Genomic DNA, 27,092 nt, shown 5'->3' with positions numbered 1-27,092 from the left:
CTCAGGGGCTGCCGTAAAAGAGAAACCCAAGCAGGACCTCAGGGTGGAACAGGCCCGAGATCCCCTTTCTTTTCTTGGTGGAGTCGGCCTGGAGCAGGAACTTACTAATGAGGGTGTGGGCAGCAGCCACTCCTGCAGCTCCCGTGCTTCCTGAGGTGGCATGGTGCTCATGCAGGTGCACGGGATCTGGGCCAGCACTGACCCCTGGATCCTCTCTCCTCTCCACCCATACTTCCAGGTTGCTTCCCAGGAGCTGACTCCTCACCTCCCCCAGGGTTCTCCTCTTTCCTGTACTTAATGTCCCTCCTGCGACCGTGTACCTTCTAGGAAACACGTGGCACACACAGTGAGGTCCTTGGTCACTGTCCTCCCCCTGGTCCATTTTAATTGCGCGCGGCCCTTCGTCTGTCGACCGTCAGCTGGTGAGGGTTTCCTAGGGTCTGGGGGGGGATGTTGGGGGTGTCACATTCAGTTAGAAAAGTCAGCCTCACACCTTAGGACTTGTTTCTCCAGACTTCCCAGTAGGGGTGACTTCTGCAGGGCAGGACCCGGGTCTCGCCCAGTGGGCCCTGGTCTCGGGCCTGGAGATGGGCAGAGCCGTCATGAGATTGTCCATTGCCGTCTCCGGGCTATGACGGGAAGCTGGGGGACTGTTGTGTTCTGAGGCTCTGAGGACTGGGAGTGGGGGAAGCCAGCCTCAGGGCCCCCTGTCTGGGAGGGTGGTGGGAGGGAGGGTGTGGCCCAAGGGAGCAGGTGTTCACGCTCAAGGTGTGCAATGCTGTGGTTTGAGGTGGGTCCCTGGAACTAGTGACTGTCAGCTCAGTTTGAATCTTCATTTCCCCCAGAGTCTTCCTGCACCCCACAGCCACTACCTGGGTGCCCTGCCCCCGTGGCCTTCAATGCCCTCCCACGTCGGGTCTGCCTGATCTGGCATGTTATGGAAGTGGCACACACAGTGAACTCTTTGGTCACTGTCTTCCCCTAGTCCATTTCAATTGCGCGCGGCCCTTTGTCTGTCGACTGTCAGCTGGTGAGCATTTCCTTGTCCCCATCTTTGGCTTCGTGGGCCTCTGTGGGTTTCCTTCCTCCCAGGCTGTGCCCAGGAGTGGCGAGGCGGGGTCCTGGGGTGGCACTCTGAGCAGGCAAGGGCTCCAGCACCTCATTCCTTCCAGAGCCATGGCAGTGGCTGCTTGACGGTCATCAAGGGTTTGTCTCTGGAGAAATGTCTGTTGATCCTTCACTGTCCTCCGTTGTGTGTGGGTCGAAGTGGTCATTGAGACATGCTGCCCTGATTTGTGACTGTTCTCTCCCACTCTGGGCTGTCTTTACTTCCTGACGGTGTCCTTTGAAGATCTTTTAAAACTCAGCTAGATGAAGACGGGTTACTTGTTTTATCCCACCTCTGGTGGCAGTCACTCTAAATGACGGTCACAAAGACACCCACCCTGCTACTCTTTTTTTTTTTTTTTTTAATTTTCAAATAGTTTAAACTTACAGAAAGGTGATAGGAGTAAGAATACAGTAACCGTGCTCTGAGGGCACACGCCTGCAGTCCCAGCTACTCAGGGGGCCGAAGCTGGGGGGTCCCTCAGACCAGGAGCTCAGAGCCAGCCTGGCAACTTAGGGAGTCCCCTCCACAGAGGAGAGGGGAGAGGAGAGGAGAGGAGCTGCCCCCACAGAGAGTAGTGCAAAGCTCATATGGTCTTGACCCAAATCCATTTTGACCCCAATTGCTCTGTCCTTTCTGGTCATCCGTTGTAGCCTCTCTCTCTCTGGTTTTCCACGCATATGCACACGCACATGCACACACACCCCCCACAGGGGTAAGTTGCACGTATTGTGACGTTTTACTCTAGGTCGCCACTATTTCCCAAGAATGAGGGTCTTCTCTTCTCCACATCAGTGGCGTGTCCTTGCGTCAGTGACCCTTTATCTGATAGAGCCTGCGCAGAGCAGAACCGGTGTGGGCACGCGGTGTCCCTGGCGTCCTCCCCTAGTAGCAGACCTGGCCCAGAAGTGGGTGCTGTGCCTCCAGCTCCTCCACGCCAGCTCCTGGGCAGGTCCATCTGGGACCTTCACGCCCAGGAGGCTTCCACACCTGGGCACTTCTAGAGAAAAGGCGTGGCTGCATCAGTAGGTCCCTGGGTGGACGTCTGCCCTCTCCTGACAGTGGGGTCGGTGTGGATCCTCTGTACCAGTGACTCTGACTCTCCCGTTCCCCTGCCTGACCTTGAACCCACCTCTCACTGCTGGTGGGGAGCCCAGCAGACCCGTCTGTGGTCCCCACTCTGTCCTTTGACCTTGAACTAGAAGAGGCCTGGCTGACAAATGCAAACTCCTAAGGGATGTGAGTGAGGCCACTGCAGCCGTCTCTCCTGCCTCAGGGTTTCAGAGCCATTCCTTGTTTGTCATCACGGATCCCTGTAACTTTCTGTCCTCCTAACAGACATCCCAGGTGGACATGACCCTGTGGTCTCCGTCTTGTCCACAGTGGTGCTGAGGCTGGGAGGGAGGCTGCCACCGCCACAGCTCACACCTGGCTTCTCTGGCTTCTCATCTTGGGCTTCCTCCACAGGCTTAGCATCCTAATCAGTTTGCTAATTAGAACTCAGATTTGCGGGTTTAGTAGGAATCAGTTTATGCACCATTCGCGAATAATAAACATTTGCACCCTAGATTTTTAATGATCTGAGACAGCAGAGGAATATATAAAAACGCTAGCCTCCTGAGCGTTCAGTGCCACAGGGGAGGGCATGGTGGGGTCTCCATCTGCAGAATTCCAGCAGCCCCAGGGAGTCTGGTCTTGGGTGGGAGACAGCTGGAGAGCTTAGCAGTCACATCAGGGTGCATTTCCACTGCATGAGTAAAAGTCCTGCCGAAACTTGAGCCCACGGTGTGCAGAGCAAGCACCACACCACACTGCGGGTGACAGCTGCCTGGGTTACTATTCCCTGACACTGCTGTACGATCCACGCCAGATCCACACAGACGGTTAGCGCTGTCCCGAACACCTGCGTACCTCCTGCACTCCACCCTCTCCACCTGCCCTGGTCCACCTGCCCTGGTCTGGATGCTACAGTTGCCAATGTCTTCCTGCTTCCTGCTTCTTTGATAAGATAACATAGATCCAGGGTGCTTTTTGCTTATTTGATTTTTGTTTGGGTTTTTTAAATTTTTTCCCCCAGTCCTGGGGAATGAACCCAGGAGTGCTCTACCTCTGAACTACATCCCCATATCTTTTTAGTTTGAGGCAGGTTCTCACTAAGTTGCTTAAGGCCTCACTAAGTTGCTGAGGTTGGCCTCCAACTTGCAATCCTCCTGACTCAGCCTTCTGAACCACTGGGCTTACAGGTGTGCACCACCAACCACACCCGGCTCAGGCTGTTTTTGATTCACTTTGCTAACAGTCATTTAGTATGTTTTGTGTGTCAGATGGAGGAACCCTACAGTCTTTTTGTGGCCAAGTTCCCTTTTACTTATCTCAGTTGTTCTGATTAGTCACATGTGACAGTAGAATGCACTTTGACACATCATACATAAATGGAGGGTAACTTCCCATTTTTTTTTTTTTTCGGTTGTGCTGGGGCTTGAATTGAGGGCCTTGCGCATGCACGGCAGCACTCTATCAACTGAGCTATATCCCCAGCCCTCTCATTCTTCTAGTTGTGTATGATGTAGAATCACCCTGCTCATGTAGTCAATATGCATATAGTGTAGTCACTCCCCTCTGCCTAATCCAGAGTAACTCTGTTCTTCCCTAGTGAATAAATGGGCTAAGGAACTTAACAGAGAAAAGGAATAAAACTTCTTCACAGAAGAAGAAATACAACTGATCAATAGTACATGAAAAAATCCCCCATTGTGAATTAGCATCCACATATCAGAGAAAACATTTGGCCCTTGGTTTTTTGGAAATGGCCTATTTCACTTAGCACGATATTCTCTAGCTCCATCCATTTCCTGGCGAATGCCATCATTTCATTCTTCTTTAATGTAATAGTCCTTTGTGTATATATACCAAATTTTCTTTATCCATTCATCTTCTGAAGGACACCTAGATTGGTTCCATAGTTTAGCTATTGTGATTGAGCTGCTGTAAACAATGATGTAGCTGTGTCACTGTAGTATGCTGATTTTAAGTCCTTTGGGTATAGACTGAGGAACAGGATAGCTGAGTCAAATGGTGGTTCCATTCCAAGTTTCCTAGGAATCTCCATACTGCTTTCCAGATTGGTTGCACCAGTTTTCAGTCCTACCAGCAATGTAGGAGTGTGCCTTTTCCCCCACATACTCACCAACACTTAGTGTTGCTTATATTTTTGATAACTTCCATTCTAACTGGAGTGAGATGATATTGTTGAATAGTTTTGAGATGTTGAACATTTTTTCATGTACTTGTTGATTAGTTATATTTCTTCTTCTGTGAATGTTAAGTGTCCTTGGCCCATTTATTGATCGGTTATTTGGTTTTTTGGTGTTAAGTTTTTTGAGTTCTTTAGTGCTCTATCTGAGGTGCACGTGGTAAAGATGTTCTCCCACTCTATAGGATTTCTCTTCACGTTATTGTTTCCTTTGCTGAGAAGAAGCTTTTTACCTTGAATCCATCCTATTTCTTGATTCTTGATTTTACTTCTTGTGTTTTAGGAGTCTTAAGATCTTAGGATCTTGTCAGATCCTAAGCTGACATGGTGAAGATTTGGGTCTACCTTATCTTCTATTAGGTGCAGGGTCTCTGTTCTAGTGCCCAAGTCCTTTGTCTACTTTGGGTTGAGTTTTGTGCAGGGTGAGAGATAGGGGTTTTATTTCTTTTGATATATATGGACTTCCAAATTTATCAGCTCTATTTGTTGGATAGGCTATCTTTTCTCCAATGAATGTTTTTGGCACTCAGTTTTTTTTTTGTTGTTGTTGTTGTTGTTTTGTTTTGTTTTGTTGGTGATGCCGGGGATTAAACCCAGGGCCTTGTGCATGTGAGGCAAGTATTCTACCAACTGAACTATATCCCCAGCCCATGTTTTTGGCACCTTTGTCTGGTATGAAATAACTGTATTTATGCTGGTTTTTTCTCTATGTCTTCTATTCTGTACCATTGGTCTGTGTATCTAATTTTTGTGCCAATACCATGCTGTTTTTGATATTTTAGGTCTGTGGTATAATTTAAGTTCTGATATTGTGACGCCTCCTGCTTCACTGTTCTTTCTAAGGATTGTTTTAGCTATTCTGGGTCTCTTATTTTTCCAAATGAATTTCATGATTGCTTTTTCTAGTTCTATGAAGAATGTAATTGAGATTTTAATAAATCTGTGTAATGCTTTTGGTAGTATGGCCATTTCAACAAATAAATGTCCTAAGATTACATCTCAAAACCCTAGCAAAAGAGGAACAAATCAACACCAAAAGCAGAAAATGGGAAATAATTAAAATTGGAGCTGAAATCAATGAAATTGAAACAAAAGAAACAATTCAAAAAATTGACAAAAAAAAGTTCTTTGAAAAAGTAAATAAAATTGATAAGCCCCTAGCCACGCTAACAAAGAGAAAGAGAAAACTGAAATTACTAAAATACTTCATGAGAAAGGAAATATCACAACAGATACTACTGAAATACAGAAGGTAATTAGAAACTATTTTGAAAATTTATACCCCAATAAAATAAAAAATCTTAAAGACATTGACAGATTTCCAGGGGCATATGACCTACCCAAACTGAATCAGGAGGACATACATGATTTAAACTGAATCAGGAGGACATACATGATTTAAACTGAATCAGGAGGACATACATGATTTAAACTGAATCAGGAGGACATACGTGATTTAAACAGATCAGTTTCAAGGAATGAAATAGAAGATGCCATCCAAAGCCTACTAATCAAGTGAAGCCCAGGATAAGACAGATTCTCCACCAACTTCTACAAGACCTTCAAAGAAGAATTAACTCCAACACTCCTTAAATTATTCTGTGAAATAAAAAAAGAGAGAACCCTTCCAAACTCATTCTATGAGTCTGGTATCTCCTTGATAACAAAACCAGACAAAGACACATTAAAGGAAGAAAATTTCAGACCAATATTCCTGATGAACACAGATGCAAAAATCCTCAATAAAATTTTGGCAACTTGCACCAAAAAACATTAAAAAGATAGTGCACCACAGTCAAGTGGATTTTTTTCCAGGAATGCAAGGTTGGTTCAACATACAGAAATTAATAAATATAAATCACCACATCAATAGCTTAAAGACAAGAACCATGATTATCCTAATAGACGCAGAAAAAGGCATTTGACAATACAGCACCCCTTCATGTTCAAAACACTAGAAAAACTAGGGATAGTAGGAACATACCTCAATATTATAAAAGCTGTTTAAAAAGCTAAACTCGAGGCCAACATCATTCTTAATGAAAAGAATTGAAAGCCTTTCCTCTAAAAACTGGAGCAAGACGGGGATGCCCTTTTTCACCACTTCTATTCAACATAGGCCTTGAAACTCTAGCCAGAGCAATTAGACAGGAAAACAAAAATGAAATAAAGGGATACAAATAGGAAAAGAAGAACTCAAACTACCACTATTTGCTAATTATATGATTGTATATTTAGAAACTCCCTTTTACTTCTCAGAATCCTCTTGGACCTTCGGAACCTGAGGCAGAGCTGAGAGCAGAGGCCTTGGTTCTGGACTTAAGTCACCTGAAAGCCAGGCACATACTGAGCTTGAGGTTGGGCTTATTCCTTCAGGTCTCTTGGCCCAGAGAAATGTCAGTGTGGAGACAGGAAGATGATGTCCATCCTCTCTGACTGACCTATCTTTAAAGTGAACCCAGAATGAAGTCAAGTGTATTTGGCACATTTGTGGGGGACTTGGGTGATATTGGTGGAGTGGTCGTACAGGTTTCTGTCATCTTTTTTGCTGGGTGGAAAATAGTATGGCCTGCCCTTCACATTCACAGGGGCAAGTACCAAACCCCATAGATGCTTTTATCTTTGATAAAGGTCAACATATAAATGAGGCACAGCAGAGACTGACAACAACCTACTGTAATGCAGTCTCCCCCGCGCCCCACCTCAGGTCTTACTGAGGCCAGGGATCCTCCAGTACGGAGGGGCTACTTCCATAGAGTAGGCTCTAGGAATAGAAAACACAGCCGTGTACTAACTGTCAAGTCTCCAGTAACTGAGGAGCCACTGTGTAGTGTCCACCCGGGGCATTTTACTGCCTGCTCAGAATTCTTCAACTGTCTTTCCGCCTCTTTTTAAAAAATGGAGGCAATGACTTATTAAAGAGGTTTTGAGACACAAGAAGAGCTGCCCCTGTGTGTAATAATTAGATTTGCATTCAGCATAGAACTGTTGAAGGTTAAAGAAGAAGTTTTGGGTATTCTTTGGTAGTAGGGGAGATAATTATAAGCTTTCAAGCCAAGGTCAAGATAAATATAAATCTGGAGGAGGGGGGAAAAGCCCAGCTTCTCATTAGTAGGACAGTATCCTCATTTTAGAAAACCTTAATACCTGCTAGTGGACATCATTTCTGTTCACCCCACGCTCCTGGCCTGTGTTTCGGGGAGAGCAGGTTGGTCACAGGGTAGGTGGCCCCTCTCTAGTTAGGAGACCCCACCGAGGGAAGCTGACAGGCTGCTCCCAGAATCTAGGTGCTGGGAGATGCATCTCTGTGCCTGGTCTTTCTGGAATTGAGCTGCAAACAATGAAGCTGACTGGGTACAGGAATCCCAGCAGGACACGATGCATCTCTGGTTGGTATGGGCTTCTGTCCTGTCAGTTGGGAGGGGACAGTGGTTGTCGCAGGGCCTGCCCACAGGAGGAGCTTGGGCCAAGCCTGAGCGCAGGAGGCCCTGACCCCTGGCAGGGGTGTCCAGGGTTTTGATGGGTGCTCTGAAAGAGCCAGAGCCTTGGACTTCAGGGCCAGAGTGTCGACATGTGAACCACACTGGTGCCCAGTGTTCTTGTCCCCCATCAGGGGTGCACCTGCAGCCTAGGTTGTTTTCCTTGGTACTGACTCACACGTTGGCTTGCTGTGTTGCTCTCCTGAATCCTGCGTCTGAACAACAGTGCCTGGGTGACCTGGGGAGAATGTGCTATCAGAATGCCCGTCGAAGGGCAGAGAAGCCTGTCCTCCACTGTGCAGGGACTCATGGCCTGGGGCGAGGAGAACCTCAAACCCGAGACACAGGACTTGAGAAATAGAAGGTTCTAGAATTGGAGGCTTTAGGGGCTGGGGCTATCGCTCAGTGGCAGAGCACTTGCTTGATCCTCAGCACCACATAAAAATAAGCCAATAAAGGCACGCTATCCATTTATAACTACCAAAAAACAAAAAAGAATTGGAGGCTTGGATTTCATTTCCCTGCAGAGCAACTGACCCAAAGAGTCAAGTGTGTGTCACCAGAGTAGGCCAGCAGCAAGCACCTGTGACCACGGGAACAGCCACTAAAGGACACATGTGAGGGGGGGACACTCCTGGCACCAAGCAGAATCAGAACAGTTTCATAGGCAGGTGCAGTGACTGGCACACGCTGCCCAGTGTCCTGGGGTCTGGTGGTGATGCCCTGGCTTCATTTCTCCAGGACTTGGGACATGGTTGGGTCTTGTTTGAAGAAAGCTATAGGTAAAATACTCAGATTTTAAATTATATTCCTTCCTGCTTTTAAGGATGTCAGGCCAGTGCCTTTTATGTTTAAATTAGTCGACTGTTGACTGTTAATCCACCCAAACTCCTTTTGAGAGGGAATTGTCCTGATCCATGGGGTTGTGAGTTGAAAGGCTCCTCGTGCTGGGGGGCGCCTGCTGGAAGCACCTGGCCCCAGGGGAAAGAAGTAGTGTGCTCTACCCTCTTGTTGGAGGAGTTTCCTCTTCACAAACTTGGAGGGAGGTGGTGTCCACAGAGGGCATCTCCACCGCAGAGGGACCCAGGGGAGGCCTGGGTGCCTGTGCCTTCCCTCCCCAGGGTCTGGCTCCCACTGCCTGCTGGTGGCAGGCCAGGCCTCTCCAGGGTGCCTCGCATAGTAAAGGCGGCCGACCAAGATGGAACCTCAACCTCAGGAGGGATCCATTTCTGGAGCCGCTGGCTCTGCTACTTGTAGCACAGGTAGAAATACCTCAGCCTCCTGTGCTCGGTCCTCTCTTGTGTGTGATTTTCAGAGGAAGAAACTCATATGACGCAGACCCTCTGAGCTGATTGTACACAAGTGTGTGTTTCCCCTTTTCCCAAAGCCGACCTGTGGTGACTGGTGGCATTTTTCTTGATGGCTGTGCCAGGTACTTGCTTTGTTGTCAGAGCCCACAGGACATTGAAGTGACTGGAGTCAGCGCAGGGAGGAACCAGGAGGGGCAGAGAAGCTGTCAGCAGGACCCCTGGGGCCTCCTGGTAACCTTGAGGACAGGAAGGTCATCACCCATTTGCTGAGGTTGTGAATAGCAGTAAAATATTATGGCCCAGACAGATTATGATGCTCAGCCAATTAGCAATAAAGAGAAACACTTTAATACACAAATTAATTAGGTTTTTAATTTTGGGCACTGGTAATTGACAGAGCCTTCTAGAGGAAGTCGGCAAGGCGGAAGCTGAGGCCAGGGGACCTGTGCGCTGTCCACAGATGGGCCTTGGCACCGGGATAGCTGTCCCGCGTCCCGCAGGAATCCCGCAGGAGTCCCAGGCGTATGGCACACACACAGGCCAGGAGCGGTGTGAGTACCACGCACCGCTGTCACTGCTGTTGCAGAGACTCTCAGGGTCCCTCCCCTGTCCGGCCAGGGGGAGCAGGTGCTGCTGAGCAGATGGCAAGGCCACCAGCTGCCCAGCGCTGTGTAGGCGGGCATGGTTTGTCCTCAGGGCAGGCTGGGCATCATCCTGGAAGTGGACACAGGACCTATGCTGGCAAGTTGTGTGTTGGGCCTTCAGAGCTGGTGGCCAACAAACAGTTGCTTCCTGAACTTGTTCTGAGTCCTCAGTGGCTTGAGGAGAACTGGCCAAACTCCCTCTGCAGCACCTGGGGTGAGCTGCAGGGAGTGGCACGCTGCAGCCAGGGTTGGTGCCTCAGCCCTGGAGCAAAGGAGCAGGTGTACCGTCAGCAGGGAGAGGTGGCCAGCAGGAGAGGTGGCCAGGTACTTTATACATTGTCGGATTACACTTATCAGTATTGGAAAAAGATGTTGAAATCTAATTGTGAGGTTTTCTAGTCGTGAACACAATAGAAAGACTTGATTCGGGTTAAAAAAAGAAGCTAATGCCGTTTAAAATGTCTTCTCCACTCTTTTAAGGCTCGTGGAATATGCAGCATATTCAGCTCCCCCTCCCCCCATGCTCACCTCTTGTGGAGGTCACTCTCCTGAGAAGATGGTCACCTAAGGAGAAGGAAGGTTTATTTGGCTCACAGTCAGAGTTTCCAGCCCGTGGCCAGTTGGCTCTGTTGCTTTTGGTCCGGTGGCAGGCAGACCCCCTCCAGGCTATGCTCTGATGACCTAAACCCGCCACAAGCCCCTCTTAAAGATTCACACCTTCCAGTAGTGCCAAGCTGAGGACCAAGCCTTTGGCACATGGGCTTGGGGGACCCCTCTCCAAGCCCTGGCAAACACTGGTGCTGCTAGAACACAGTGCCATCCTCTCCACACGCCAGCCTTGGGGACCCCTGACCACACATCTCAGCCCAGGAGCAGCCCAGGTCTGCCTTTACCTGCTGGCTACCGAGTGGCTCTTCCTCTCAGAGCAGCTCCGGTCTTGAGAGCAGCAGACTCCTTTCAGAACGGCAGCCAGACTGCCTGCAATGGGAGGCCAGCAGCCCCGCCCATGCCTCTGAGGGGTCTTTTGGGGTCCCGGGAGAGGGTACGGGCAGTCTTGGGCTGGTGGGCATTGTTCAGGAACACGATGGCTGACAGATGACCTGTGAGTCCTTTTGCGCTCCCTCCAGGTTTCCCCTCGGCAAAGATTCTGTCTCACAAAAGTGGGAGGGGTCCGGTACCCAATGAGCAGTGGTCTGGTCACATACAGTCGGTCATGAGTTTGGTTTTGGTCTCTGTGTTGTTTGGGTGCTAGTCCCAGGTCCCACAGCCCCTTGCACACCTACCCCTGAGCTGCACCCCTGGCCCACGAAGCCAGTCCTTACCCAGGAAGAACCAGGGCCCCCAGGTGGAGCGATCTGAAGGTGAGCGGCACTCAGCCACTGTCGGGGGTGGACACAGTCCTGCGCCTCAGCGCCTGGGACACCCTCCAGGGAGCTCTCGTCTCTGGGCAGCTCTCACTGTTAGAAAAGTCTTCATGTTGGGCTAACATCGCTTCCCAGCTCGTGTCCCCTTTGGACTGCGTAATACAAGTCCTCTTGTTCCCAGGGACAGGCCTTGCAGTGCTGGGGACGTGGAGTTCCCTGCCCTTCCTGTGCCTTCCTTCAGCCATTGCCATGGGGCGGGCTTTGTCTCCTGGTGGTGCTGCGAGCTCCCAGGGTTTATGTATAGTCTTTTTAGAAGCAGGTGTGCAGAACCCCGTTGGCCCAGTGGAGGGCAATGCGGACCTGTCACCCCATTTCCTTGGTCGTGTGTTTTCATGAGGACACCCTACTGACATTTGTGCAGCCCTTGACTGGTTGGTGCTCACTGCAAAGTGGATCCAAATGCTGCTCAGAGGGGGCCAGGAGGCCCAGGCCGCAGGCTTCCAGAGGCCTTGGGTTCTGGGGATGCTGTGCAGGTGGCCCCGCCCCCAACCCATGAGCTTGCTGAGCTTGGGATTCACAGCTGCCACTGAGGTTGGTCCTTCTTCCTCCCAGGCTGCAGAGGGGACTCTTGGAGGTCTAGCTGCCTGCAGTGTGGCTGTTTGTCTCTCCACCATGGCAGGAGACCCTCCAGGACTCTGGTCAGGCCCCTCGCTGTCCTCTCTGCAGCATTAGCTGTCCTAAGTCCTCAGTTTGCTCTGGAATGAAGGAGTCAAAAACACTTGCGCTCAGCGTCCTCATGTTCCTAACTACGTCGCTTAGCGGTTGAGGATGGTGCCCGTATGCCCCTTGCAGCCCACTGCAGATCAGGCGGTACTGACTTCTTAGACACTGTTGCAAGATGCGGTTACTGCATCACGAGCTCACCTGGCTTCAGGGGCAGTTTGTTAAGGTCACTTTTGGTGGCGCATCACGTGGGTGCTACAAGTCACGCTTCGTGCACACAGGGCACGGTGCACACAGGGTCACTGGGTCATTTGTGGGAGTCACTGTCATGAAGTGCAGGGTAGCACCTCGCAGAGAGAGCAGCTGGGCTCTGCCCTCACCACCCAACTGGGAACTAGCGAAAGGCTGTGGCACACATGGATTTGTCTGAGGGAGCCCGAGGCCCGTTCACACAGCACACAGGGGTAAGTGTCACCCGGGAACCATCATCGGGGCGGCAGGGGCTCCCGAGGACCAGAGCTGAGTTGCCTGGGTTCAGGCACCTATATCAAGGGCACATTCGAGGCAGGTGTGCGCCCTGCTGCTTGTTCCTGTTGTCACTTGGCCAGTGGATAGCTCTGTGTTGCAGGGGCCCCCCAGGCCCTGGGGTCACGAGGATGCATACATCACGCTACCCCATGCTCAGGGGGATGGGAAGGCGTGTTCAGGGCTCAGAAGTGGCGCATGTGGTCATTTCTCAGGTCCTGACTGGCCAGGAGGATGGATGCTGAGGGTCTCTCGTTACATTGAGCAGATTCTCGCACTCTGCCAGGTGGAACTCGAGCCGTGGCGTCTGAGGTGTCCGCTTGGGCTTGGGGTGCAGAGGAGGCTGGAGTCCACCAGCGTCTGCTCTGGCATGAGATCCATCTCCTGGTCTACCTGTGTGCGACTCGACGGCCTCAGAAGAGAACAAACTGAGGTGCCAGTGGACTCACAGACCCTGGGACCTAGAGGGGCCCCAGGAATCAGGAGGCCAGCCTTCTTCCTGGTCTCCATGAAGAGACCCCTGAGAGGTGGCAGGGTGGCTTTGTCAAGTGGACAGGTGGCAGAGCCAGAACCAGAATCTAAATGCACATATCAGGTCACCTTGGAACCGTCAGAGGCTGTGGGTGCCCGCCGTGTGCTCAGGGAGGGACCCACCTGCTCCCTCAGCTTTGCTGCCCAGCCACTGCCCACAGTGGGTTTCTCGGTGCCGTGTTCTGCACAGACCCAGATTCTGCTGGGGGCTCTTCCTCAGACGGTACTGCGAAGCCCTGGGTCCTCATCAGGGCCAGCAGCATGGTGTGTCCTGGTGCTCCGAGATGCCCTGGGCTCCGGGAGCGGCACCCTGTCCCCGCTGTGGGTGGCACTGTCTTCAGGAGGAGACCCCTTGCTCTGGGCAGGGTGAGCTCTTTCCCAGGTGGTGGGTCACGTCTCCTTGCCTCTGTGGTCCCAGCCCCAGAGCTGAGTGGTAGGAAAGTATGAACCTGACCTGCCCCTCCGCAGGTTTTGTTTGGGAGGAACAGTCATGTCCAGTGGACAGAACTTGAAGCAAAGAGTTTGGATGGCACTTCAGAAGGCTGGGAGGGGTGGAAGAAAGCTGGGTGAATAGGCATCCCACACTTTTTTGTGAGGAAATAAACTAGTGCATTTTAAGCACTTAGAGCCCGCGAGAGTGCCCCTGGTTTCCGATTAGCAGGAAGGACGGCCGTGCTCATCACAGGCAGGGTGTTTTGGGATGTCAGTGTACTCTGTGGACACTGTGCGATGGCACTCCGCCTCACAGCCCCGCATCGCGAGGTGAGAACACCTAGTGTCCATGCAGCACTCCTCAAGAGTACGCACACGGGAGAGTGCCCGTGCCCGACCCTCTGTCCAGCTGCCGTCTAACTTAACCCCCACCGTTGCAAACTGGATTCACTTTGGGGGACTACTTGAGTCCACAGCCTGTCCCTGGGAGGCAGGTTTTATTTTTCCTCAGGGACATTTGAACGGAGCCTGTGGTCTAAGTGAGGTTGTTGGGAAGATAATCCAGATCTGAGTAATTGGGAGTCTGAAGACGTCGGCAGCGTCCCCATTTAGAAGTGGTCCTTCTGAGAGGTTGGGCACGTGGCGTCCTTTCCTGCTTATGGACCTCTGCTTAGTGAACCTCTAATACCACAAGGTTGTGGCCAGGATGTTCCTAGTTGGGGCATTGCCTCAGTACCCTGTTTTATCCTCTCTTTCTGGGCCATCTCCTCCTATCTTTAGGGACAGGATTTCAGAATGTCCTTCAGTTCTGCTTCCAGATCAAAGCCCTCCTTGGTGTCTTGCCTGGGAGGCAGTTCCAAGAGCAGTCGTGTGGACGAGTCGGTGGCCAGTGCAGATTTGCATGTCTGGGAGCAGCAGGCCGGCCCTTAGCTCCTGGGGGCTGGGAGGAGCTGCCATCCTTGGGACCCATGTGCCTGGCCCAGGAGCCTCACTGGGAGGAGTCCCCAGGGGTCTCCTGTGTGAGGGCCTATGGCAGCAGGACTGCCTCCACATGCCATGGTGCTGGCTTTCAGCGCCCTTCAGGTTAGTGTGACCCGACGGTTAGATTTCTAATTGGCGGTTCTTTCTACCCGTGTTCTTAGAGAAGGCCTCCTGCCATAGATCCAGTCTCTGGTCCTACAGTGGGCCCTGAGTGTTCCCGTTGTACTTGGAGATTGTCCCTGTGTTGGGACAAGGCCCGCCTTTCCCTCCTCCATGCCTGGTGCTTGGCCTTGGCCTTCCCCGCATCCCCTCCAGCGGTCTCTCTGGAAATGCCGCTCCTTGGCATCACTGTGATGGAGTTTTGCTGTGTAGATGCAGCGGTTCTCTGAGGCTAATTTAAAACACACTTTTACTTTGGTTTCCCATAAATGAGTTATCCGTGGATGGCACTTGCCTCTGTATTACGTTTCTGGATTTAAACCTAGTAGAATGCTCCAGAAGGTTAGAAATAAAGCTCTTTGGACACCTGCATGTGACTGTTGCCTTTTTCCCCAGCACATTAAAGTGTGTTTGTCCTCACGAGTCTCAGACGTGGCCCAGCTTGCAGACCCCGGCCTTCACCTAAAGAGATGCTGCCTACCTCTCATCATTAATAGAGCTCTCTTAACATCCTGTGCTTTTGATTGCCCTACCTTTTTTTTTTTGTAATACAAAAATAACCGTGCTATTAAATCCTTTATGATTCAAAGTAGAACATTAGTTTTATTATATATGGAAAATGGATCCTTAAACTTCATAATGGCATCCAATTATTTTGCATTTGCTTGTATTATATACTATTATTTTATTGCAGTATAATGTCCAATTATGGAAATGACTCCAAAGAGACATGATTTTTCTGGCTTAATGTGTAATTGTTTATTGAGTATTTTTCTCATTATGGTGATTTTTTTCTTTCTTTTGAATTGCAGTTAAAGAAACTTGCTTAAATTTTTGTAAATTGATTATTATATAGTTAAATCAACTATCAAGCGCTCACTCTACAGAAGGCACTGTGTTCAAAATTGAAATACACGCAAAGATTTAAAGAGATCCTTCCTCAAAAAAGTCATGTATTAAAATACAAATAGGAGTGAGTTTTTTTGTTATTTTTTATTATTTGCTTACTGTTTTACAATAAGATGATTTCACGTGATAATTGACCACTTGGAGACATTGAGGTAAGGGCCTGTGGGGGCCACCAGTGTCTAGGGTGGAACATTGTAGTGGGGGTACTGGTTAGCAGGGGTCGTGGTGGCTGGGCAGGACCTGGAAGGTTGGGGTTGGTCCGGGTGTCCCTGGGTCCGGGTAGGTGAGATGCCTCTGGGGAGTTTTAAACCCGGGCTGACAGCTCACCTGGCTGACATTTGAAAGTTCACTGGAGCTGCTGGGGGACAGTAGATTCTGGAACCACTGTTTATTTGATTTTAAAGGCTTCGCATTAGCAGTGATTTACACAGGAACCAGTGCAGGGTGATGAGGTGGATCCTATGGGGACAGACGCCACAGCTGGACTAGGGAAGGTGGGCTTGATGTCAGTCCTGTTGAGCCTGAGGAGACAAGGAGAGCCAGGCCAGGGGACCGGTCCTCAGGTAGTGAAGACCAGACCCACCATGTGGCCTTCTGGCCTTTGTTTTTAGAAGCCTCTCTGAAAATCCAGTTCAGATATTTGGAGCTGAGCTGGGATGGTTGTGAGGTGCATCCACGGCATTTCCCTGCCAGACGGCCTCTGGGCAGAAGCAGCTTCTCTGGGTTTTCTGGCTCATGCCAGCCCCATCCATGGGTGGGCAAAATGCTCCTGCATATCTCTAGACACTGACTTGTGGCCTTAAGGTGTCATAGCTGCTTGTCAGGTAGTAGCTTTAGTCGATTGCTCCTTGCACCCTAGAGACATGGAGCGTTTGGAGTTTGTATTTGAATATTTTTCCCTTTTTTGCAATAAATAGGGATAATGAGATCAAACAATGGCAAATGGAATGATGGCAGGAGATTTCACTTTTCTACAAAGGTAACAGGAGTTCCTTATCAAGAATCTATGTTAGGGTTGGCACTCTCCTTTCAGGGGACAGCACAGGGGCACCCACCATCGCCTCAAAGAGACCTCTCCCAGCTTTACCAGCGGCGTGGCTGGGCAGAAGGTGGGTCTGTTTCTACTGTTCCGCTGCAATTAATTGTATTTCAGGTCATTTAGCACAGGGATTCCTAATTCATAACTAAGATGTAGCACTCATCACGTTTTTGCCAATCGAAATGTGGTGTCTGTCAGCCCGCAGGTGAGGTCCTGTACAAGACTGAGTCCCAGAAGGGCAAATGCGGCAGGCCTCCCATGGATACTGCCACAACATCTCAGAGGCATCTGGCCCAGCCCCCTCCCACTCCCTGAATCCAAAACCCCAGGATCCATCAGTGACTCAGGATCCACTGATCAGAATCAGTGGACTAGCTTTCTCCTCACTTCACTGAAGGGCAGCCTGAGGCCCTGTTGGTCAGCCCCATCATTTCAGGCCAGAATAGAAAGTTCTTCTACAGCATACGACCTTTGGTCCTGGTTCTGTCCCTGCTGCGGGTCACAGGAAATCTACTCTTTGTGAGACCACCAGGTCCCTAACAGCGGCTCAGGCTGCACCTGGGTCAAGACTCCTAGCTCCCTGTCCTCCATTGTGAGTGCTCCGTCCGTGGAGCCCTGGTGGGGACAGCACCAGGAGCAAGAGCCCACTGTGCTGCCTTCCTCCAACATGTGCGGTACCAGGGCAGCCCCTGTTCCTGAAGGACACCGGCCCCTGCCCTCATGTACCTAAGGCACCCCTGGAGAACCTACCTGGATCTGTGGTGGGCTGAGAGGCTCAGAGGTGGGGGCCTCGTGGATGGCGCCGTGCAGAGGGGCTCGCCAGGCTCCTACCCACCCAGGAGTGCTGTGGAGAGGCACTTTGCAAGCAAGAAGCCGCTGGAGAGTGGTGCATATTGCCTTGGTCCCAAGCTGCGGAGTGACCTCCAGCTGCTCTGCAGGCCACACGGAGTAGTGAGGCTGCCCAGCACCATGGAACCATACAGGGCAGACAGTTGGGGGCCATGAAGGTCAGAATTTGGTGAAACTGCCAAGTCCTCTTTTTCCTTCTCCTTCTTTTCCTAAGAATCAAAGACTCCATGAAAGGAAAATCAACTCTTAGGGGTCCGATCTCGGCTTTCGTGGTACTCCCAGGAGCTGGCCAGGCAGATTGCAGGGGTTGGCAGCAGCTAGGTCCCATGGCCAAGCAGGCTGTGTGAACAAGCTGGGGAGGGTTGTGTCATCTGTCCTCAGGAGCACAGACAGGCTTATGTGCATGCTGGCAGGGCACACACGGCCAGGTAGGGCCCACTGCCCACGGTCAGTGGCTGAGAACAGTGCAGGGGCCACCCTGGGAAACACGGTTGCTTTTAGGCTTGGTAAAGGTCTGACAGAGCCACCGCCTCCTGTGCACAATCCAGGTGACCGCTGTGTGAACTTGTGGAACACAAACAACAAAGGAACTCGCGCTTCTAGTGGGGATGGGCCCTCTGTAGCTGAGATGAGCCCTGGGCACAGAGGGCCCTGGGCTTGAGTGGCCCCCTGTCCTGAATGCCTGGAGAACCTCCTTCCTCCCTCCAGAGCAGGAGGACCTTCACTCCTTCCTCGTGGAACAACTGGTACCTTCCTTTTAATACCCCGACTCTGCTGGGCGGGTGCTCTTGAGGGTAAAGAAGTAGGTGCACCAGTACTGCTGACTGCAGGGCGGCTTTATTTTAGAGGAATAAAATGTGTGTGTGGTTGCAGGCTTGGGTAGTGAGGTAATAAGCCTCAGTGACCACTTAACCCCTGGCCCATCATAGTGCCGCCTGTAGAGGGGGCAGAAGGACAGCAAGGCCCAGCACCTGGGACCCACTCAAAGTTCAGAAATCCTTGCATTTCTGGGCCCTCCAGAAATTGATTGTCTCAAATGTGCCCAAAGCCAGCTGAGAGGGAGCCAGGTCTGGCAGTGCAGGAAGGCGGGTGAGACAGCATGGGGAGAGGTCTTTGCTGTTGTTGGCTTCATGTTTGTCCTTGAGAAAATCAGCTTGGTGAGGCTCAGGTTTGGAAACAGGGGTGACGTGGAGCCAGTCCTTTGCCAGGCTGCTCTGTCATTACGCCATACTCTCAGCCCTGTGGATCGCAGACACAGCCATACAGAGGGTTGTGTGACGTTCATTGAATCAGCAGATGAGGTGATGTGGGCACATTACACCAAGGGGCCTCGCTGCCCCTCTGGCCTGATGTAGAAGTTGAGGGCACAGCTGGACAGTGGGGAAGTCATCAGATTTAAACCCCTCTCCGTGAGCCTGGCAGCTGCTGGAGGGAGGCTGGGAAGGGGGATGGTCAGGTGCCAGGATGGCTGTCTGTCTTAAGCAGACATCTCACTGTCATCCGCTTCAGTGCCTTAGTCCCACCTCTTGGAAAGTTCCCAGCCTGAGCACCGGGCTCCTCTCAATTGCTGTCTCTAGTAAGGAAGGCATGGCCAGGAGGGTGCACCTGCAGCCTAGACACACACCTGAGGTAGCAGTCCTTCTGGTGCCTGTGCCTGCTGGGGTCCTGCAGCTGGGCAGAGCAGCACCCCACAGCTGTGGAGCCCACATTGGTGGCACTGGCTGTGCCACTGAGACATGGAGGGGCGGGCTGGGGGGGGTGACCTGCCTGGAGGAGCCAGCTGGTGTCCCCTGAGCGGTGTTCCCGGTGCCCTCAGTGGCTGCAGGTTTCCACACCCGTCACAAGATCAGCTGATGCTGGCTGGGGCTGGTCCTGGGATGTGCAGACAGGATTGCCCGGGTACTAACCAGATAGTAAAATAAGGATGGCAGCATCAGCTTTGCTCATCTGACTACTCCCCAAGCCACACAAGTACACATGGCTCTCCATCCCTGCTGCTCCAGGGCTCTCTCCTGGGTCTCCGTGCCCTCTGTCCCCAGAGGTCAAGGACAGGGCCCTCTCCTGGGTCTCTGTGCCCTCTGGGAGGAAGTGACTTAATACTGATTAGTCTCTTCCTGTGGAATGACAAGCAGGAGGATTGGGTGTGACCTTGACACAGCAGACTCTGACTTGCTCATGGATGCTCCCTTCCTACCCCACAGCAGACCCCTGCCTGCATCCCGCATTCCGAGTTGGGTCCTTTCCTTGCCCCACCCACCCCTACACTGAAGATGACTTCAGGAGAAACAAAATGCTTACCAGCTGGGTTCCCCCCCAGGGACTCTGCCCTCTGTGCGCCGAGGCTGTTGGTGGCCTCCAGCCTCCCGTCAGGACTGTGATGGATGGGCCTGGCATGCGAGAGGGCTGGCGCTGTTGGCTGTGGGTTTAGGAGGAACACACTTGAAACAAGTTGGAGCACGTTGGCTGCAGCGGATGGCTTTTCCTGTAATCCCGCCAGATACCCCCGCCCTGGGTCAATCTGATGAGGGCGATGAGGACGCCTGTAGCCTCCCAGGTGACAGAGGCCTCTGACCTGTGGGGTTTCCCAGTCCTCCCAATGGGCTGCTGGTGTTTTGCCAGATACACTGGCTATTTTCCCCCTTTTAGGATTTTGCTTTTAATAGGAACCCTGGAGGCCCTCAGAGGTTTGTGATGCCGACTTGAGGCCTGGCTCAGCCTCCCGGATGGTAATTAATGTTTACACAACACGACAAGCACGAAGTGCAATCTCTTTGAGCCCTGCCAAGCACCCATCATTCCCCTGATCTTCCACTCCTGCAGTGTTTGGAAATTAATTTGCCTTGAACAAACAGTGGGTTTTCCTCAATTTATTTGTACAGTTTCAGTGGCCGAGAAGCAGAGCTGCAAGACCAAGTGTCATCCTGCCATTCGTTCGAGTAATTGAATCTGCTAATGGAACAAACTGGTCTCTGTTTAATGATTTGAAGAAAAGAGGGAGAGGAGGAGGAAAATAAAGAGACACGTATGTTCCAGAAGGTGGACACTCTCCCTGAAACATGAGTGCATTGTGGAGTTCTGGAGATAGCAAAACTCTGAATGTTGGGAGGGATTCTAGCATTGCGAACTTGGGTTAATAGGTGTACAAAACAGACAGCATTTGCTTAAGAAGAGGTTACCTCTGAGGTGACAGAATAGACTAGCAACAGGATTTAAACCGTGAGCCTTACTGGTAACTTGAAAGAACTGAATGTTGATTCACAGAAATTTGATGCTTCTGCATGGGCCTGGGTTCTCAGTGTGGAACATTCATTCTTTAACAATGTTCCCACTTAAGTTGAAGTCCGGAGGGGCTGGGGCTGGGGCTCAGTGGTAGAGCGCTTGCCTAGCACATATGAGGCCCTGGGTTTGATCCTCCATACCTCGTAAAAATAAAATAAGGGTTATTGTGTCCACCTACGATTAAAACATATATTTTTTTAAAGATGTAAGTTGAAGTCTGGATTACTTATTTGGCCACAATCTTCAGAGCTGTGTGGTGAGGTCTCGGAGGCTCTGTCATTTAGACAGACAAGTAGAGAAGTTAATTAGAAGATGGAGTAATGACAAATAGCATGTGTCCATTTCTTGGATATGTGGAGCAGACACTCAGATAGGTAGAGATTGGGTGAGTGGATGGATGGTTGGATAGATGGGGGAGTGGATGAGTGTGGTTGGGTGGGTAGTTGGGTGAGTGGACGATGGATGGGTGGATGGATGGACAGGGAGATGGATGGGTGGGTGGGTGAGTGGATGGATAGGTGGATGGATTGATGGATGGATGGGTAGAGGGATGATGGATGGGTGGATGGGTGAGTGGATGGACGGGTGGGTGGATACTTTGCCTGATAGCTACTGGTTTTCTTAATATCTTTGAGGCTTATTCAGGTTTACTACAGTAATGACCTGGCAGGGACGTAGCCCTCTTAGGACTTCACAGCCAAGTGTAAAGACAGGTAGGGGACACAGGTGTAGAGGCTATGCCTTGAGAGGCCTCTCTCACTTCTGTTTCCTTCCTGTTCCAGTACACCCGCTGATTAGCACCAGTGAGAAATGGTGAGGACAAGGGGGGAGCATGGTGCCATGTTCTGTCTTCATTTCTGAGAGGAAAATATTTATTTGGTCTCTTGACGTGGTTTTATTGCTTTGCTTTTTTGTTTTAATCCATGCAATAGTGGAGACAATTCTCTTGATAATGGTGGTGTATTATCCATGAACTCCACCATGGGTATCTTTTTTTCTTTCATAGAAATAATATATGTTCATTACAGAAAATTTAGGGAGTTAAGAAAAGTACAGGTCCATGAGGTACAGGTGGTGGTCTCTTCCTGGATATGGGATTTGGTTAACATTTTGGGTGTGTTTTTCCACTTCGCATGTTCGCGTGTGCACTTACAGAGATGGTTTTCAGTTCTGAGACCATACCCAGAACAAGAACAGTGTGCTGTATTTTTCTTGGCGGTCACTTTTGTCCAAGGTACCCCATGTCGTTCGTATCTCCTGGCAGTGGTTGGGGACACTGCGCCTCCACTATGTGCTGGACTGCAGTAGCACTTCACCTGCCAGAATCCACATCCATTGCCTTGTGAGGCAGTGACTGTGCTTGTGCGTGGAGAAGTGTGTGGCTCATCATGGACGGACACACCACCAGGCCTCCTGGACCCAGAGCCTGTGGTGCACAGTGCCTGTGGTTAGCATTTGGTCACACATGCTCGTGTCTCACTGGCTGGGATGACACACAGTTGGTACACCCATCTGTACACATAGTTCAAAATTTAAGTAAGTCCCTAATGAAATATAAAGGAGAAGTAAATGGAAGTCATTCATAACAACATAAATGGTTGCTCATGGTGGAGAAGGACATGTAAACGTGGCCGCTACAACCACAGCCACCTGGTGGTAGCAGTTAGTCCCCAGAAGCAGCCTTGGGCATTTTTTCCTAAGAGTGAACAACTTCTGGTGAAGTCCCAGATGTGGCAAAGTATAGTAGTTGCATTCCTGGAAAATTCAATAAGTGTTGAAACCCTGCAAAAAAGATTACTTTGTGTTGATTTTTCATTTAACTGATAGGAATGATTTGTTCATAGGTCAGTGTTGATTATTTAGTACTTAGTTTATTTTTATGGTTGGGTTTATTTTATTCAGTGTTAGTGATTTGTTTTTTCACAAAATACATTTTATTTTCAAATTCATTAAAAATTTTCTCTGGGCACAGTGGCACACACCTTTAGTAATCCCAGCAGCTCGGGAGGTTTAGGCAGGAGCATCATAAGTTTAAAGTCAGCCTCAGAAAATCGAGGCACTAAGCAACTCAATGAGACCCCATCTCTAAATAAAATATGAAAAAAGGCTGGGGATGTTGCTCAGTGGTTGAGTGCCCCTAAATTCAGTCCCTGATACCCTACCACCCCCTTTTTTTTTGCTTATTTATTTTTTATACAATAAAGCAAAATGTCCCCCCACTATCCAGTTCCTAGCTATAATAATACAATTATATATAAATACACACATATTAGTTTTTCCAGTTTCTACAAAGGTGGCATGGTATACGAAGCATTTTTTTTTTTAAAGCTGCAAATTTTTCCATGGTATGAATCTACCAATGATCTCATTTGGGGCATTTCCAAACTTGCACCTTAAACCATGGTGTTGTTTCATTGTATCTGAATTTCATTGTATCTAAATCCTTGTACACCCACCAAGTCAAGGGAACCCTATTTGTTCTTTTACTAAATGTTTCCAAATTGCCCTCCAGAGATTATGGGGTTTGCATTGTACTGAGGAGGTACAAAATAAGGTCCATTTCCCGGCATGGTGATACACCTCTATCTTCCCAGTACTTACAAGCCTGTGGCAGGAGGATTGCAAATTCAAGGCCAGCCTGGGCAATTTAACAAGACCTATCTCAAAATTTTGACATGGGGTGGGGGCTGCAGCTCAGTTGGAGAGTGCTTGCCTAGCATGCCCAAGGCCCTGGGTTCAATCCTCAGTACTGAGCCAGGGGGGCGGTCAGGATCCAATTTCTCAGGGCACTTGTATCAAATCTGTATCAAAATCAAATACTTTTTTTTTCTAATCCTCCATTAGGTTTTTAAAAAATTTATTGAGTCAAGTTCATCAATCTATATTTTACATGCAGTAAATGCCCTTTTTACCATACACAATGGAGTATAACTTTTATTTGCATCTTTTATTATAAGCCACGATGTGTTATTCTTATAATTGCAAGAAGGGAGATTGCTTAACCCCAACCCCAAAATGTAATGAATACAACATTTAAATAACACTTGTCAATTTGAATATTTCTTCAACCCCAGCAAATCTCATCCTTTGGCAAATTCAAAGCACATAGTGCAATATAAAATGATTTTAAAATATATTCCTGCCAATTTTAGAGAAGCATAGTAAGACAAATTGTCAAGATGGAAAACCTTAAAGGGTAAGATCCATTTATTGAATAATTGAAAGGAAGAGGAAATGCATTACTGATTAGCCACAAAGATGCATGGTGCCTAATCTGTGCCTAAAGAGGCCTGGATGCATAGAACTGTTTTAGCCACCAGCGTTCTTTCCAGCTCTCCACCTGTGGCTGCCCTGCCTACAGGTCACAGTACCAGAGCATTGGTGGGTTGATGGTGGCTTTCAGGTGTAGCTAAAGTATGGTGTTGCCATAATTCCCTGTAGCTTTCCTCGCCCTTTGCAGTGACTGGTTTACTTAAATATTTTAACTGAGTCAGGGATTTGCCATTATCTGCTTTGTTTGGGGGCTTTTGCTTTCCAAGGACCACACAGTGTAGACGGGAGAACAGGCATTTGGTGGACAGAGTTAAGATCAGAACCCAAAACTTCTGATCTATCAAACAGCAAGGTGACCTCCAGCCAGCAAGTTCTCACTTCTCTGGGCTCATTCCATTTGGCAACAGAGGGTTGGATTCCCAGTGTGGTCCAAGGGTCAGCAGCATCACCTGTGAGATGGCAGGCAGGAATTGGAGCCCCACCCAGAGCTGCTGGGCTGGAGTCTGCACCTTCACAAGACCCTCCCTGGGTGATTGGCACACCTGCTCAAGTGGAGGCCAAGCCGGGACGGCCTCCTGGCTGGTCTCCTTTTAAAGTTTCATGCTCCTGGGTTCCTTTAGTACTTCCCCAGAGCTGGCTGGGACAGACTGGTGTGGTTCCTTGGAGAGGCTCGGGCTTCCTATTTCCCTCCTTGCTCGTCCAGGGCAGCAGCGACTGCCATGCTCTTGGTACCACACCTTACTCTCCAGGGGTGTTCAGGCTGGGATTAGACATGGGGCAACAGGAGAGGAGGCCTTGCCTGCAGGACACATGCCTTCTGCAGACTTGGCGACATCGAGCTTGGTGGCTGTCCCTAGTATGTTCCTTACCAGCATAAGTGTATTTAAAGGGTGTCTTTTGGAAAGGAAGTCTTGTTGATGTGAGCAGATTTATTTCAACATTAATTTTTAGAGGAATTTGGATATAAACTTACCAAAATAGAGAATATTGATTGATTCTTCACCATCCTAGTCCAAGGAGAAGGGAATAGTGCAGAAGCATGCAGATGGGTTCCTGCCAGTGCCGGGGCCTGTGCCCATCAACTGGCGTGGGTGAGGGAAGAGTCCCGGCATATGCCCAGCCCCTCTCAGTTGGCATGTACTCTCTGGATTTCCACGCTCCTGGAGCTTTCTCTCCTCAACCAGACTATACCCCTGTTTTTGTGGAAGAAAAATTCAGGAAATTTGTGAGAGATGACAGAAAAGGCACGGAGAGGGCAGGCCAGACCCTGGCTCCCACTTCTAAGATAAAGGCCCTGCAGGATCCCCTGCAGCCACTTCTCCCCGGCCTCACCAGGGAGTTTGGTCCAGTTCTGGGGACCCACAAAGTTTTGGCTTTATTGTAAGCAGAAATCTTCTATAAAGTTTCTCAAAACGGCACTGGGCAGAAATAAGATACCCAGAGGTCACCAGTGCAGTCATTTGTCCTCAGGCCCTCAAACCTAGGCAGCACATTGGCCTGGAGCTGGCCACGTCCACCACAGCCCCGGAGGTGCCTTGCTTATGAACCAGGGCTTGTTTCTGCTTTGGTGCATGATTCAGGTTTGAACTGCTTACCAAACGAACACCAAAGATGATGGCTTGCTCTGATGCAAATTGTGTGTGTACACACGAGTGTGTAAGCAGGAACTGAGAGACCGCGTGAGTGGCACATGCTTTTCATAGTGGCGAGAGATGTGGAAGAGGAGGTTTGCAAAGGTGCCCTCATTTCAGAAAGTATTGCAAGCTGTGCTCTTCCTGTTTTGAACTGTAGTAAAGAAGGAATGCATCTTTTTTAGCACAGAAATGGAGTCGAGGTGATCTCCCCCTGCCAGAAGCCTACAAAGAACTTACTCCAAATTGGGCTATGCCTTGATATGTAATTATTGGTCTTTCATTAGTATTATTTTTTTAAAGAGACAATGAGAGAGGGAATTTTAATATATTTATTTTTTAGTTATTTGGTTTTTTGTATGTGGTGCTGAGGATCGAACCCGGGCCGCGCGCATGCCAGGCGAGCGTGCTACCGCTTGTGCCACATCCCCAGCCCTCATTATTCTGTTTTGAGAATTTTATGGAATTCAGCTTCTGGGATAATCAACAATGCCATCATAGTAGTTATGGCACTTAGGTCCTTTGACCTTAGGAGGGAAGCTTATTTTTTAAGTTTATACGGGAGCATCTATTTTCTATTCTTTCCCCACAATTGAAGAATCCTACTTAAATTTTACATCCAGTTAAGTCTCAGCATCCCGTGGTGCAGGGGCATTTCTGAAGGCCTGGTGAGTGTAGCTGTGGCATGCTTGATTTAAATTTGCATTTGCACGTTTGATCTCAGATGTCCCTGGGCTGGCTGGGGCACATCAGGAGGCCTGGAAGTTTGGCACTTGCTGAACAAGAACTTGTTGCTCTAAGAATGTCAAGTGCGCCTCCTCAGTCACAATGCAAAGGTGGGGGGGAGGCCAAGAAGAAACATCTGTTTGTTGTTAAGTAACATTTGCTTCATTCGCTATTGAAAATACTTCTCATTCAGGAACTGTATTTGTTTTTAAAGGGAAAAATCAACTTGTGGGCTATAATTTCTTAAGTGTGCTTCAGAAAAGCTTTGCAAAGACTGGGGACAGGGAGCCCTGGTTTGCAGACCACCAGCTGTGGGATCCCCAGCCAGCGCACCCTTCTCCCCAGGAAGGGTGGTGGGTGGCTGCTGGCTGTGCCTGCAGGCTGGAGCTCGCTCCTCTGGTGCCATGCTCCTGTGTCATTCTGTGACTTATCTTTGCTCTCCCCCATACAGATTCGGAGTTAGGTGTTGGCGCGCTGCCCGAACATGACAGCCAGGATGCAGGGCCGATTGTCCCCAAGATATCAGGTCTAGAGAGAAGCCAGGAGAAGAGCCAAGACTGTTGCAAAGAGCCCGCCTTTGAGCCTGTGGTGCTTAAGGACCCCTGCCCTCAGGTCCCGCAGCCGCTGCCCCAGCCCCAGGCAGAGCCCCAGCTCCGAGCCCCTTCTCCGGACCCTGACTTGGTGCCACGCACAGAGGCCCCACCAACAGCCCCTCCTCCAAGTACGCAGCCCCCGCAGGGCCCCCCGGAGGCCCCACTGCAGCCCGCCCCACAGCCTCAGGTGCAGCGGCCACCCAGGCCACCGTCCCCCACCCAGCTGCTCCACCAGCACCTTCCTGCTGTGCAGGCCCACCCCTCGTCCCAGGGCCTGCCCCAGC

The 27,092-nt window shown here is 50.0% G+C and overlaps 1 long non-coding RNA gene across 1 annotated transcript in view; it reads left to right on the top strand.

Moving 5' to 3' along the window:
* LOC143638243 (uncharacterized) overlaps nucleotides 1-27,084 on the top strand; it is a 55,956-nt gene extending 28,872 nt beyond the window's left edge. Inside the window, exon 3 of the long non-coding RNA XR_013154576.1 lies at nucleotides 26,667-27,084. This is a non-coding gene — a long non-coding RNA (uncharacterized LOC143638243). The remainder of the gene's footprint in view (nucleotides 1-26,666) is intronic.
* The last annotated feature ends 8 nt before the right edge of the window (nucleotides 27,085-27,092 follow it).

This window comes from Callospermophilus lateralis, chromosome 19 (assembly GCF_048772815.1).
Source record: "Callospermophilus lateralis isolate mCalLat2 chromosome 19, mCalLat2.hap1, whole genome shotgun sequence".
Classification (NCBI taxonomy): domain Eukaryota; kingdom Metazoa; phylum Chordata; class Mammalia; order Rodentia; family Sciuridae; genus Callospermophilus; species Callospermophilus lateralis.
Note: the sequence above shows the minus strand (reverse complement) of the source record. Positions and strands in the feature narration are given on the sequence as shown.